Raw genomic sequence first — 16,029 nt, 5'->3', positions numbered from 1 at the left:
AGAAATGCATCTGTACGTGAGACAAGTTCTCCCCTCATTCTAAAGCAACTCTTGGAAGATCACAAGGGACCTCTTGTGATTTCTTTAAGCTCAAGCTCAATGGCAAATAGACAATACTCAAAAATTTTGACTGTTAATACTTCTGTTTTTAAATCAAATTTTAGTATTTGGCCCAATGTTGATGGTTCATGTTTCTTCTCTGTTGTCTACTGTTTCCATTTTCAGACTTCAGAATGTGCTACATTCTGATCTCTAATGCCAGATAGAACAAAAAATGGATTGTTTGAAGAGCAGGAAGGATAGTAGTTCTTTTACGACTCCCTCAATATTCATAAGAATAATGGTGGGTAGAGGCAGTTCCAAAAGCAATTTGAGAAAATTTAAAGAGAGGATGTATTGCAAACCCAATATTTCTCTCAGAAATCACACTACAACAGTATTTGATTGATCAGAACTAGACTTGTCAATATTTGGTAGTACTGTGAATCTGGGGACACCAGGAAAGGAGAGATGGAGTCTTTTGTGTGCTGTCAGTTCTTTCCAATTCTGTGTTCCCATGTTTATCTAAGTCATGCTGTCTGCTTTAATTAATCTCAGTCAAGCAGAGATTATTGCCATGTGTATCAAGGCATTCCTTATAAAAAAAAAATGGGGAGTGTTGTGTGCCTATATGGCTAACATGTTTCTCTAGCTTCTTACCACACTTCCTATTCCATGGCACTACTCAAATCTCTGTCTTTGCCTTGAGTAATCATAATTCCCCATTCAAATAAAAAATGCCAATAGCCCACATGGTATATACACGCTCCCAGTGAAATACTTAGCATTCAAATGAAGATTTAGAGAAAAGTGTAAAGACTCTGTAATGTACAGGGCATCCATAAATTATGCTTCTGATGAATGCCTGGTCCAGGGTTTTGACATTCCACTGGTTAATAGACTTTCTAAATATCATTCAATACGAGGACGCATAAGCAGTGGTATACATAACAACATTCCAGGTCACCATCCACAGAATATTCCTAAGGCTGGCAACTATCTTGTTAGTAAATCTGTGTTGTCCCACGTGTAGCAATTTCCAGAGAAGGCAGCTGAGTTTCCTCTGCATTGTGATCAATATTGTGCCGTGACAGGAACAGCAGAGACTGTGTTAATTCTGTTGATGAGAAGCTGGCTCAGAACAGAGGAATTCACATCAGGGATTTATCAAAATAAAAACTGTGATGCAAAATATTACCTTCCAAGCCCTCTATGTCCCCCAAGAATTCTTTTTGTGAGTCTATGAACGCAGTAGCCTGAAAAATATATATATTTTCTGATTCCTAGGTCCCTTCATGCTAATAGGGGATTTACTGTGCTAGGAACGGCTTCTTTCTTTTTTAAGAATCCCACCAGCTGAAAGCAGAGCAGCAATGATACAGAAAAAATATTTTGTGTTGCACAGATGTTATGCCCATAAGAACCTGCCTGAAATACCTTTCCTTCAGAAGATCTAGCTATTTCATAACCATTCTAAAGAACTACCAATGGCTCTCCTCCTGCCACACCCTATACCCCCTAAGTCTACTGGATTCGATGGCTGTTTCCTTGGTCACTTCCTATGAGAGCATGGAAGGACGCAGAACAGCTCAGCAAAGCACTTCAGGCCCTGCCTTTAGAAGCATCTGATTTTCATTTTTCCTTTGGCATTTTCCACACATATCCTTTTACAAACTTGATTCATTTCTTTGTAGCTCTGAAAAAAAAAGATTCTCTGGCTGGAATGGGAATTCATACATTGCGTGCATGTGTGGTTAGTGGTGTGTGTGCCATTTGTACACATCACTGACTGGGGAAGTTAAATCATTTTTGGATACAGTTTGTGGCAAGAGTATCTAGTGTGCCAACTCCAGGTCTTTGAAGTAACATTCTGGGACAACCTGTTATTGAAGCATTTCTTGCCAGCTTAAAGTAGAGGAAGTACCCATTGAAAGAGGAATATTTTCCTTTTCTTGCCATTCAAGCCACACAGGGACATTCTTTCAACTTATATATATATATATATATATATATATATATATATATATATATAAAATAACTTCTAAATATTTCTTTATTTTCCTTCCATCTGGTGAGGACATACTGACTTACCATATGAATATTTTCTCTTAAATTCTCCTTTAGCCTCACATTGCTTCTAAAATAAGATGTAATAAACAGATGTGTAAATAAGATATGGTTAATGTGGGCAGATAGAGTCGAAAGAGGAGCCCATTTCAGGGGGCCAGCGACCGGCTTAGGGGTAAAAGCTGAGAAGGATAAGCCTGCCCTCTTGCTTGGAGGACTGAGTTCAAGTCCCAAGTCCAAGCAGAGTCTTCAGGAACCCTAGCATACCACTTCCTCCCTTGACACTTTATGGATAAAATGAAGAGAATGACCACTGTGGCATTAACCCTTTCCACAGGGTTGTCCTGAAGCTTTAGCTCATTAAACAGGGAAGGGCACTCTGGGAGCACACACCCCACCATAGCAGCCTTGGCCCCCAGCAGAGCCTTTCCTCCGTTTCCCAAGGTTCATGAACTTGTGGACAACTTTTTAACTCTTCATCCTACTGGGTTTAGAATACTCAGAGAAGCAAAAACCCATGTGATAAGAGAATTCTGAAAGGCCTGTCAACTCTAGCTGTTTACATCAAGGACATTCGATTTTCACCATGGATAGAGTTTTCCAACCAGCAACCCGCCTCGTCATAGACAGAGAAGAGTTTTACTACCTCCTCAACTCCTGGGTTTGCACAGTGGCTTTCTGCTTAGCTTCTGCTTCATCTGAGAGAGGCAGAGGGGCACAGCTGACTTAACTCACTGAGGCCGAGAACCGTGATGCTGAGTGAGGCTGAGCTTTTCCTCAGATCCTCCCCAGGCACACATATTTCTCTCTCTGGCCTCACCTTCCAAGAGACAGAGGAAAAGCTCCTGTCATCCGAGCCTGTAGTAGGCCAAGATGGCCACATGGCAGCCTGGCTGGGTCCCTTCCTTCTAGTCTGGGAAGCTGAGTCCAAAGGGTGCTGATCTGTGCTCTAGGGAAAAGGATAAAGGGGAGGCAGTCAGATCGGGTGTGAGCTAGGTGGTTGTTGGATGAAACAAGAGACCTACATTGTCACTGGCTTCCTCATCAGGTCAAAAAGGTGCTGGAGGAGAAACCTTACCCAGGCACCACCTGGGTAGCTGGCCATTTCTTGGGCGAAACGGAAATGCTTTCTCTGAGTATCACATGTAACAATGCTGTCAAATGACTCCCAAGGGGCACCTGCCCTTCACCTCCTTCCTTTAACATCAATTATCATAGTAAAATCAGTTTTGTTTTTTTTAACTCACCAACCCTGTAACCCCACTCCAACCAGCTATCCCCTGGGATTCAGAAAGATGAGATATCAGCTGTGAGACAGAGGCACAGCCTGGGGTCCACCTGGACCCTTTGTTTCCTTTGCCACTTCTGTCAGTGTAAGGAGAGCTCACAGCATCTGGATGCAATTTCCATTAGAGGCACCTGTGGATGAGGTGTGGGCCCTTGTTTGCAAACCCCCTTTCCACACCCCTGACAGTGACCAATGGATCCCCCTACCCTGAGTCAGGATCCGGAGGCCTCTACAAAGCAAAGTGAACAATGTGCGATAGCCCCAAATAACAGTAATGTTTCTAGGATCCAGGTGCTACTTCTTTCTCCCAACTTGTCCACAATGACAAATTACTGCTAAGATGATAAGGTAGTCCTTATAGAAAAAAAAAAACCACCCCTTAGCAGCTTTAGGTCTCCTTGAGTTCCTACTCAGGTACCTAAGATGCCTTTTGATTTGGGATTCCTGCTGACAGTGAGAGGGGAACAGGCAAGCAGACATGCCCCTTGTATGCAGGTCTCACATGCGGGAGAAATGCCAGCCCTCCAGTGAGAAATCCCAGGCGAGGACAGAGGTGAGCAGAGGGAACGTCTTGAAGTCATGTTAGCTGTTCTCCAGCAAGGTTTATGAACTGAGTCTTGTGAAGGGTGGGGTAAGTACAGGTTCAAGAAGCATCAGTGCCAAGGGGGAGCCTCTCTGTGATGTCTGGAGAGTTGATTCCCCTTAAGGGGGTGGGTTTTAGGAACAGTGGGAAGGAAACTCTATTGACTACTTATGACAGAATGTGCTGGACACTTTGCACTTGTCATTTTATTTAAAACTCCTAACTGCTTTGAGAAGTTGGCATTGTCATTCCCATTTTACAGATAAGAAAAATGGAAGTTCAGAGAGGCTAAGTAAGTTGCCCGAGACTAGGCTGATAACATTAGCAGTAGCGACGGGATATGAGCCTTGGACTCAGGTTCCAAAGAATATGAAGAGTCCACTAACCCAGTTCTTCTCACACTTTTGCTTTGAAATCCTTCTAAGGACAGAGAGAATTTGAACCCTGGCAGTGGTGGCAGTGGAGGGCGAGGATGGGATTTGCAGCTTCTGGTGCTAATTTTTAAGGTCTCATGTTTTATCTTAAAAAAGAATGACAATGTTGCAATTAATCCCCTACTATAGTTACTTTAAAAATATAATTTCTCTATCAAGCCTTTAAGTACAATTAACCATCCAGAAGAGAGGGCATGTTTAGACCATGGCTGATTATCTCCTGGGTACAAATGGCTGTTCAGAATGTACATGCTTTGGAGGTGCAGGTGTCCAGTTGGAGAAACACCAGGCTACCCAGTGTCGCCCCCTTACTGGAGGCTGCGGTCACAGATGACCCTGTACTGGGTGTGTTATCAAGGGGATTTGTACATGCAATAAAAGGCTGGATTAGAGGAGGCTAAATAACTGCTAATTTTCCATGGGATTAACATGACGCAATGATGAAGGGTGAGGTTACGGAGTCAGACAGGCCTGGCATTTGAATTTGTACTCCAACAACTTCCAGCTGTGTGACTTAAGGCAAAGCTACTTAACTTCTCTAAGCCTCAGTTTCCTAACCTATAAAAAGTACATATGCTATAGAGAGGAGAGGAATAGAGAAGGTTCCATAGCTTTTTACCACTTTTAAGCGGAACATCATTTGAACCTCAGTCTTCAGCCTCCTGTCTTACTGATTTACAAACTGCTGTCACTGAGGTACACATTTGCCGAGTGAAAGGAAACTGGAATACTCCTTCATAGCTGTTTGTTTTTAAAGCCAGTGTATTAGTGTATTTTTGTGGCAAGAGGGAGAAAAAGTGTTAACATGATTTCTAATGAAGTCAGATATTTAAATGAATGACTAATGTGTTTTGTAGAGAAAAATAAACCAATAAATGATTTTTAAAAAGTTAATTAGACCTACTTCATAAGGGGTGTCATAAGGATTAAATTAGATCGGGCACAGAAAGCACGTAGCTCACAGATGGGTGCACATCACAGGTTCACGAATGGTGGTTACTGTCATGATAACCAAGGGGGCTCTGGCACCTGTGGAAATGGGTCCCCCAGCCATCTCCTTACACCTCCCCTCCCTAGGTTCCCTGCCCCTCCTGCTCTGTCCTAGGAATAGAAGGTGACTGGAGCTCCTCCTGGCAAAAGATGATGGGCTGATGACGTGCCATTTCCTCTGCAGTCAGTACAAAGTTTGGGCTCCCAATCTCCCGCCTGTGGTTTTGCACACCCTTGGAGAAAGAGCCATCCCCGCTAATGCATTTCTTCATCCCTCCCACCACTCTTAGGTGCCTGGTGATGGGTATGTGGCTTTGGCTGCAGCAAATGTGTTCACCAGGGGTTTTCTCCTTAGTACCATACAGCAGCACATGTAACACAGAGAAAGAGAAAAGCCAATGAGGAAAGTATACTTTTGTTTTTAAACGAGTTAGACACTGTAACCACATTTCTAGGCTAAACAGTCTTTTGCAATGCGTAGAAATTAAGAGTCAGGAAGAGCCTGTCTTCCAGCATTAGCAGAGCCAGAATCCATCAACTGTATACGTTGCTGCTCCCACAACTGTGTCATGTCACCAGCCATGACTAAAAGCAGGCTTCCTGCCCTGGGCTATATCAGGACTGGGCTGCATGAAACACTCCCCAAGTGTTTCTGAGCCTTCTTGTTTTTATCATCACTCTTATTCTTGTTTCAAAAAAAAAACACAAAAAAACCCTACTTTTGCTTTCTGTTTGAAAGAACACTTCAATAGGCAAAATCTGTGAACAGATCCCTGCCTGAAATGAATTTACAATATTAAGGTGACAACAAGAGGTGGGCAACTCTGAATAAAATAAAACTGTCCAAATAAACAATGTTACAATGACTTCTTAGGAGGACTTGTTCACCAGGTAAGCAGACCCTTGGTGGGAAAACAGGTAAGCCAGCGGATTACTATTGCATCTCCTTTAGTTTTTGCTGAGCAGTTTGATTCCCACAACTACCAATTCTGTGTAGTGAAACGGGTCAAAAAAGACCTTTCCGAGGGAAGCTCATAAAGAGAGTTAATGTAGGAGTGACAAACATTCTCCTGAGTGGAGTTATCTTGGATAATGGAATATTTCCTCTTGGTGGGAATCAGCTTGTTCTGCCAAGAGAACCTGAGGGAGTGATGGGGAGTTTGGCCTATTATGTAAGCAAGTTTATTTTGGGAGCTTTGGGTATGGTGTGTTGCCGCCTTTAACCACAGCTGATCTGTCTCCACAATGGCCACTTCATTCCTGGGCTGCGTGGGACACGGCCTACAATAGCACTGGGTGAGCAGCCATTAGCACGTGGTGAGGCTCCCAAATTAGCGACATGTTCCCATGAAGCTGCTGAGCTCTGCCTAGAAATGAGCTATTGATTTGGGAATTTAAAGACACTATTAGTTTAGTGGTGAGTCAACTGCACTTGGATTCCCATTCACAAATGTACCTGAAGGCCCCTTACTTTACTCAGCTTTTCTTTCTGGGTGAAAGTCTCTATATTTTCTACTTTATTCAGTTGCTATAAGTATCGACCAGCCTCCCTTAAGTGAATTCATAATGCAAATTTGGTACGCTTCAAACTTAAAAGCCCAAGTAGTATGGTTCTGTGTTTGAGAAGTTCATATATCTCCTAAGATTGTCTCAGCCCTGCTGGTGCATACTCCTCTCTCCTTTATATGGCTCTGCTGCCTATATTATTCTGAATATATTCCTTCCAAGGTGCTTGATGTGCTCTCTCAATTTCCTCTTTCAATTGGCTTGACAACCGTTAAAGTGTAATCTTCAAAAAGGTAAAAATCACGATTCTCAGGCACATGGAAAACAAACACAAGACAAGCATTCTATTTAACTCATCAATTAAAGAGGAGCCAGTAAGATGTTAAAACCAGTCCAAAGCGCACTTGAAATATTACCTTATTGTCAGTTTAACAAAGAAATATTAGGATAGGTCTTCTGGGTTGGATGCAATACTGATTGGCGTCCAAAAGGTCCTTAAACCTGCTTCAAACTGATAGGCCATTCACTCCAGATAGAAATTAGGGGCATCTCTGCTGGGTAAAAACCTCCATATTCTGCCACTGCAGAACTGTGAATTGTAAAAAAGCGCAGCCTAGCATTCTACTGAAAGTACCCCCAGTAATCTCCTCTCCAAATACTGAAAAAGTCTGCAGACACCAGCTAGAGTCTCTCACCTTGCAAACAAACCAAACCAAACCAAACAAGCTCTCTTACTGGATTCCTCATCTCTGGTCATCTCTTCCCTATCTTTCTCATCCCCTTTCACAGCCAAAGTACTGGAAAAAGGCATCTAGTTTCATTAGCTCCATTTTCTCACCTCCCATGTACTCTCTAATCTGCTCCAGTATGAATTCTGGCCCTATATATGTACGTATTTTCCATCTTTTGCTCTGGTTACCAGTCACTACTTGTTTCTAGAGCCAAGGAATATTTTTTATTTCTTATCTGACCTTTCAGCAGCTTCTGAACTTTTGACAACATGCTCCTTTATACATTTTCTTACTTTGACTTGTGGGATCTAATATTCTCAGGGCTTTTCTCTTACTAATGGGATGCTTCTTCTCTGTCTCCTTTGCAGGCTTATTCTCTGCTAACCTGCCATTAAATGTTGGAATTTCTTTAGGTTGTGTACTCGGCTCCCTTCTATTCTTCAATGCTTTCTTCTTCTCAGATATCATCTAAGCTAATAACTTCAGTTATCCCCGTTTGCAAACAAAGCACCAATTTGTATCTCCAGGCTAGATACCTCAGCTCATATATCCATCTGCCTACATGAAATACTCTCTTGAATTCCTAGAGACATTTCAAGTTCAATATGTATAAACTGGTCTTATGAAGTCCACTCCCAAACACTCCTGATTAAAGCCAGTCTTCTTTCAGAGTTCCAGAATGACAACATTATTATATAAACTATATATATAATGCTGGAGAAGGAGTTCCCATTTCAAAGACAAAATATCCTAACTTGGAGAACTCGTTAATTTTCTTAGAGATGTACCTTTCTAAGGTCTAGATTTCAAAGCCAATTTAAGCATACTGGACATCCTTTTGCCTTTCAATATTTCCTCTTCTGCTTGCCATTTTCCAGCCTTCTTCTGTCACTGGGTTCCAGCCCAGAACCACACTTAGTACCCACAGCACAGGTAAGAAGAACAGCTCTGCCCAGAAACAGTTTACAGTCAGCGATGAATATTCACAAGAAGGCTGAAGGTATACTTGAGACACAACAGCCACAAGCTAACAACAAAATTGATTTTCTTATTTCTTCTTTCCCCTCATCTACTTAATTGCTTTCATTTGCTGGTGAAGCTACAAGATGAGATTATAGCAGAAGGAATGGTAGCGGTGGGGGGCAGTGTGGGCGTGGAGGCGTTGGGTGAACGTGGCACAATGGAAGCATTCTCTACCTTGCTAGGAAGTTCCATTACACAAATGGGTACGCACCTTAACATCTGATGATCAAAACTACCATGTAGCAAAAATCTGGTTTCCAATAGAGAAACCGTGAGTCCAGGGAACATCACCACCATCTAGTATTCTGTTTTTCACTTGTTCTCTCTTCTGTTGACCCTCTGATTACAAATTAAGAAGTTACACTTCTTAAATATAAAGAGTTTAAATTAAAAATAATTAAAAATTAATAACCCAGAATAAATATGTCTCCCAGAATTATTTGATGAAAAACTTATTTATATATTTATTTCTGTTGATGTGGGAAAACACGTTAGAAAGAAGCTCCTACACTTCAGGATTATTGGCATTGCTATAGTGACTGCCAATACTTCAGAGTTCATTCTTCCGGCTCCTCTTTGGTATTAATGGAACCATAGTGTGGTCATAAAAAAAAAAAAAAAAAACACAATGTAGGAGTCACAATATCAAATTAAGTATTTGAATTCTCTTCGAGGAAATATATGTTAAACAGGGGTTGATTTCTTGAAAGTGGCCTAACTACCCTTAGGCAGTAGTCTGAGGAGGAGAAAGTCAAGGAATTAGTCACTTGGAATCACTGCTAGAGAGCTGCCCACATGCTCAGAGACTGACTTTACTTCTTACATGAGGGTCCAGGATAACCACGTCTTGCATTTGACAAATGTGGTAAGGACTGGCAAAGTATTCATCAAACCCACATCCTCTTTCTCCTGGGCACATAGCTAGACTATATACTCCAGGTTTTCTTGCAGCTAAGTGTGACCTTGGGAACGAATTCTTGCCTATAGGATGTGGGCAGAATTGACACAGATCTGTTCAGTTCGGGACGGGCCCAATCACACCTCCTCTCTTCCCCTCTCTCCCTTTCCCAGTTGGCTGGATGGAAGCAAAGGACTCTGAACTGCGGAACTGAAGGAGCTGCAAGGTGGAAGGCGGCTGGGTCCCTGCCTCACATCTTGAGAGACTATCCGCTAAATACCTTCATTTATCAGCCAGAGGAAAACACTTCAAATCTCAAAAGCTACTAAGATGTTGGGCATTTAGCAGGTAAGGTTACCTTAACTTACACAATCATCAAAGTAACATATGTAATAGTTTTTCAGTATCTGGGCAGTCCAGCATTACCTCCCATAAAATGACACAAGGTCATCCTTGATGGGGCCAGCCTTCTTGTCTATCTCTAACTTTCCCTCCTCTACCACTTCCTCTTCACTAGGCAAGGATGTGTTGTTCCCTAAACTCAATATGTATTTAAATTCTCTACCTTTGTAAATTCTTTTGCCTCTGCCTGGGGTGCCTTGCCTACCCATTCTGAAAGAAAAAAATCCTTTTCCTCTCTCCGGAAACAATTTAAGTGTCACTTCATCTGTGAAGCCACTCAAATGGCTCTGCCCTCCTTCTTTACCTCTCCCTTCACCCATCCATTTATCCACCTGGCCATTCGAGCATGTACTGAACATGATAATGTGAGAGGCCCCCAGCAGCGGAGACTCCAAGATGAACGATGCATTCCCCCCAGGAAAGGCAAGGTCCAGCTTCGCAGGAGAGACCTATAAGCGAAGAGTTACAATACAACAGATAAAGGCAAAACTACAGAGTAATACTGGGAACTGCAAGAGCAAGCAGAGGGCTTTGTGCACGTTGCTCCCTCCCCCAAAGAACACTCTTTCCTGATCTGTGCATGACCACACCCTCCTCTATCTCCAAGTCAGCAGTTCTCTCAGAACCCCAGGCTTATTTTCTTCATACCAATGATAACAGACTGTCTCTCTTTTTACTTGTTGGCTTGTTTGTTTTTGTTCATCGCCTGTCTCCCTCATTAGGATGTAAGGACTCCCAGCACAGGATGCAACTTTTCTTTTCATCACTGCCTTTCTAGATCTGGCACAGAGACTAGTGCAGCGTAGGTGCTCAATAAATGCTTGTTGAGTGAATGAGTGAATGCATAGAACCTGCCTGCCTGGGGAGGGGCTGTTAGGAAGAGTTTCCTGAAGGAGTTGATGCCTGATCCAAACTCTAAAGGTTAAGTAGGAATTTGCCTGGAAAATGGAAAAGGAGATTCCTGGTAGAGAGTACAAGTATAAATAAGAACGTAATACATGGCCTGATGTTTGTGGAAAGATATAAGAAATAGTATGTGGCTAGAGCAAAAATGCTAAGAGTGGTGGAAAAGGCTGAAAAATAAACAGTAGGGAGATTATTGCCTCATCGTCATTTTTCCATCAAGCACCTTCTCTGAATTCTGAAAGTCTTTCACACACAACACTTATGACACCATGTTGTTACTGTATTTTTTAAACACGTCTATGGGCTTGAAGGGCAGAAGCTGATTCTTACACACTGTGTCCCCAGCTCCCGACTTTATCATTGATGTAAATTGTAAGCAGCTGAAATGGAAAGGGATTAATTATAGTATTTCTGGCTATTCTTCAAACAAAGATAGGCGATACCCAGCTTAAGAATATAATAGAGTCAAGATGTATGCTGACAAAAACTGCCGTGGTGGAGGAGAAAAAGGCCCTATGATGTCCTTTTCCTCGCACCAGGTCAGAGTGGTACATATGGTGTCCTTTCTTCCCACAAAACAAGGAACAAGACAAAGTTGATAAAGTGTCAAATCTAGAACAGACTTGAGCTGACTTCCAGCATAACCTTACTCAAACTTTGTGTGTAGAAAAAGTTAAGAGATACTAACGTTGTTAAAGAAAACATACTGAGCCTGAAAATGGCCTATTTTTGCTTTCAAGAAAAGGAGCAACAAATATAAAGCTGAGTCCTTAGGAAGAAAGACAAAATGAAGCTTTACCTGTAATATGCACCTTGAACCTTAGGAAACAAATACCCTAGAATTTTAAAAGATGTGTCTTTCCACTCGTCTGATTATAAAAATTTGGGCTCAGTATAAAACATTAGGATAAAAGAAAAATTTTGTAAAATCCTACTAGCTAGCAATAAATAGTTAACTTTTATCGTGTATCCTTCCAGATAGTTTCAAACGAACACGCATATAATGAACACACTCAAGCCCACATATACTTTACAGTGGGGGTCACATTACACATGCTACTTTAAAATCTACTTTTCTACCTTAATATCTCATGATATTATTTTTCATATTAATGACTGAATAATTATTTTTAAAGTTTGCATAGGGTACAGTCTACTGTGTGAATGCTTATATTTATACATTCTTTAATTAATAATAAAATTTAAAATAAAATATATAGATTATGTATAATCTATAATTTATAATTTATTTGTAGGTCAATCAACAAATTTCGATTGTCTCACTCAATGCCAGTGACTGTTCTATACAAAGAAGCAGAGCTTGTGTCTGGCACCTGAGACCAGCTGGCCACCCTGACGCCTCCAGCGACTGACTGTTCACACTGACCCCACACCAGTGGACAAAGCCGACTCCCAGGCATCAAATTACTCCCATTTAACTAGGAGATGAGGAACAGAAAATAAACACGTAGATAAATAAAATAAATTCAGGTATCATATGCTTTAGACTGACTAGGGTTACTTCAATTTCTGGTAATATGGTTGACTAGTCTGAAAACAGCCTTTTTTTTTTTTTTTATAACCCAATACATAACACAGTTTGGAAAGAATACAATTTTTTTTTTCGTCTGTAACATATAGCCAAACTAGCAAGAAAGTAAGGAAACTCCCTAGAGACCAAATATAAAAGTAAGCGATTATTTAAAATAACACTTAGCACTGAATCTCCGAGGCCATCTACCAATATGGCGTTTTCAGGGCTTCGGGGTTAGAGCAGACAGCGGAGCATGAGAACTGAAAAGTCAGCAAATTCAAGGCCTCTGACACTCAGTGAAAGGGTGGGATGAAAAACATTCCACCTACCTTCCGAAGGGGATGAGAAGAGAACTCTTGCCTTGGTTTTCAATCCCGGAGGAAGCAAAAAAATGGTCTCTGCCGAGAATTTATCAACATAGCCCTGCCCTTGCGTGGGTTTGAGGTTTAAATTTGTACCACCTGTGTGATCTGGAAACCCCTAAATGGAGAAATTAACACAGGATGGTGATTGCCCTGGGCACCTGGCCAAAGCCAAAGAAAACCCTCTGCTCAGTGTGAACTGAGGTCCTTGTGAATTCCAACAGATTTAAGTTGCTCAAGTAGCTCAAAGATATTGAAAGACGTGTTGGAAGCCAACCACCATGAGAGTGAGATATGTGAAATTCAAGAGACATTTACAGCTTTAAATGTTTACAGAAGAAATGGAAAGGCACTGATAAAGATCTAAGCATCCAATGAAGGTGAAAAAAAACATAGAAATAAATGGAAAACAAAGATAATACCAAAAAGTTTCTTTTTTTTAAGGACTAATTAAATAGACAAAACTCAGCAAGAATGATCTACAAAAAAGGAGAGAAGGTGGGTGCAAAAAATTTTAGAAGTGAAAGGGGTACAACACCGAGGGGCGGAGATTAAAAATATATTAACATCGTACAATGAATTTGTTTATGCCAATAAATTTGAAAACTTAGGGAAGGTGGATCACTATCTTAAAAGCCAAAACTTAAAACTGATGGTAGAAAAAATAGAAAGTCTGAACAGTTCTGTAATCATTCTAGAAATTAGATCACTACTTAAAAATCTACTACCAAACAAACAATGCTCACGTGCTTGGAGGCTCCCTCATCTAGGCTCCAAGCCTCTGAGGTGGTCCATTTCAGATGAAACCCGAATGGTGAGGAGTGAGCCATGCAAAGACCTGGAAAACAGCATTTCAAATCTAAGGAACATCAAGTGCAAAGTGTCTAAGACAGTGGGAGAGAAACAGCAAAAAGGCAGAAACAGACTAAAAGGGCTCACTTAAGATACTTATAAACAGCTAGTATTTACAGAGTTTTTCTCTGGACCAGGTGCAGAGCTCCCAGCTTTATATACATGATTTGCAGTCCTCAAAAATCCCCATTTTATAGAAGAGGTGATGGAGGCTTAGGGAGGCTAAATCTGGTGGCCCACAGACACAGGCACAATTCCAGGATACGAAACCAGTCTGACATCTGAGTTTTGAACCGCGTGTGCTGTGGCTAAGGAGAAAGTGCTCCAAACGAACGCCGCCTGGAGCGATGACTCCCATCGCCGGTCCGCATTAGCAGCATCAGCATCACCTGGGATCCTGTTAGAAATGCAAATTCTCAAATTTGCAACCTCACCGCAGACTTAGGAATTCCGAAACTCTGGGGGTGGGGCTCGGCAATCTGTGTTTCAACAAGCCCTCAAGGTGATGCTGAACCTCTGGTCTAGAGCAACTAAAAAGGTAGGAGGCTGTCATGGAAATGGTGTGGACTTTGGAGTCAGATGAATCTGGTTTCCAGCCCCAGTTCTGCCACTTCCTAGGGATGGGATCTATACATCACATACAATTTCTCCTACCTGTAAAATAAAGATAAGTATACTACCTACGTTTAGGATTTTGTGAGGATTAAGTAAGGTCATGTAAATATTAATAAATCAGTGCCTGACACATAGGAAGTGCTCAATAAATGTTCTCAAAAAATGTTTGCTCTTAGTATTCTCTCTTCCATGCCAGGAGCCTGTCTTCCCTTAACCTTCCCACAGGTACTCTGCACCCTCCCTGTTCCCTGGAGAAGAGAGGTTGGAAGGATGAAAATATCTGGAGGCCAGAAAAGCAGTTGGAGTAAAGTCCAGGTGAAAGACAACAGAGGCTATACTACAACAACGGCAGTGGCAAAGGAGAGAAGCGGAGGGTCCAAGAGCTGCTTCTCTGGAACTGTGGGTAGACCTTGGTGCCTGATCAGATGTGGGGAAGAGCAAAGCAAAGAGTCAAAGATGAGTCTGTGCCTCTAGTTTGGCTGATGGGTCAAGAGTGGTTCTAGTGGAAAAATGGATCCAGGAGCAAGAAAAGGTTTGGGGTTATGATAATGTGTTCATATTTAGGCAAGTGAGTTGGAAGTACCTGAGGTAATGCAGAAGTGCCATTCCAGGGAAAAAGAGTGTGTGTGTGTGTGTGTGTGTGTGTGTGTGTGTGAGAGAGAGAGAGAGAGAGAGAGAGAAACTAGAACTCTAAGTGTCAGTGTTACAAGCCCACACTCTTAGTCCTTTGTCATCGAAACTGCTGTTTCCTGTGGGTATCAATGTGACAGAGGAGGGTGTTACTTGCAGCCAGCAGGCCCTGCTGGTAATGCCACGTTCCACTGATACCCAGCAATCGTGGTCAGTGCTAATGACACAAAGAAGTGTCACTCAGGAGACTGAATATGTGGGGAGGGGATGAAGCCGTCACTAATGAGTAGGCTAATGGAACTTGATGAGCAGTGAAAATCAATGAGGCAAAAACTGCCTGCCTCAAAAAAGTAAATGAGGCTGGAATGGACGAGTGCCAAACCACAGCTTATCTCAAGGCTGTGCTCCAGACTTTGTCACCCAGTGGGACAAAATTCAATTGCACATCCTCCCCAGCATGGTCATGGGTCAAGGCCATCAGTGCATTCAATCCTATAATGTTAATAACAGCACATCCCTGCAGGGCCAGGTACAGAGCAAGACACTGAGCATGAAGTGAGGAAAAAGACAGACCCCGTCTCTGCCCTCACAGAGTCATCCATTCCTAGGCCAAAAATAAATTTTAGCTTCTTTAACCCATTATGTATAAATTAGACACTGCATGTCTCCTCCTTCTTCTAATCAAAACTACTACTCTGGGCTTCCCTGGTGGCGCAGTGGTTGAGAGTCCGCCTGCCGACGCAGGGGACACGGGTTCGTGCCCCGGTCCGGGAAGATCCCACGCGCCGCGGAGCGGCTGGGCCCGTGAGCCGTGGCCGCTGAGCCTGCGCGTCCGGAGCCTGTGCTCCGCAACGGGAGAGGCCACGACAGTGAGACGCCCGCGTACCGCAAACAAAAAAACCAAAAAACTACTGCCCTCATAATCTTCCTCATCCTCAACATCACTATTCATGTCGCTTTATCAACATCACCCACAACTACCTCCAGATCTCTTTAGCTGCACATACCTGACTGGAAAGATCATAATCACTTTCACAACTACGAAAGTTTATCTGTTATTCCTATCAGTGGTCCAGACGGCACAGGCTGTGCCTGGGACACTTTCTACCACTTTCTCTAATAGTGGAGCACCCATGACATCTGGAGCTCAAACTGTCTTGAGCACAACT

The 16,029-nt window shown here is 42.3% G+C and overlaps 1 long non-coding RNA gene across 3 annotated transcripts in view; it reads right to left on the bottom strand.

The window, feature by feature from the left end:
* The window catches only part of LOC149749565 (uncharacterized), a 107,948-nt gene that overhangs the window by 84,122 nt on the left and 7,797 nt on the right, over positions 1 to 16,029 (bottom strand). Inside the window, exons 2-3 of one of the 3 annotated variants that reach the window (XR_016392666.1) lie at positions 13,510 to 13,601; positions 12,731 to 12,881 (exon numbers count right to left, since the gene is read on the bottom strand). This is a non-coding gene — a long non-coding RNA (uncharacterized LOC149749565). Of the gene's footprint in view, positions 1 to 12,730; positions 13,602 to 16,029 lie in introns of all 3 variants that reach the window. The other 2 variants (XR_016392665.1, XR_016392667.1) reach the window with 2 other exon arrangements.

This window comes from Delphinapterus leucas, chromosome 3 (genome assembly GCF_059928025.1).
Source record: "Delphinapterus leucas isolate spDelLeu-1000000601 "Yukka" chromosome 3, BTC_Dleu_Yukka2, whole genome shotgun sequence".
Classification (NCBI taxonomy): domain Eukaryota; kingdom Metazoa; phylum Chordata; class Mammalia; order Artiodactyla; family Monodontidae; genus Delphinapterus; species Delphinapterus leucas.
This window is presented reverse-complemented; position numbering and strand designations above follow the sequence as displayed.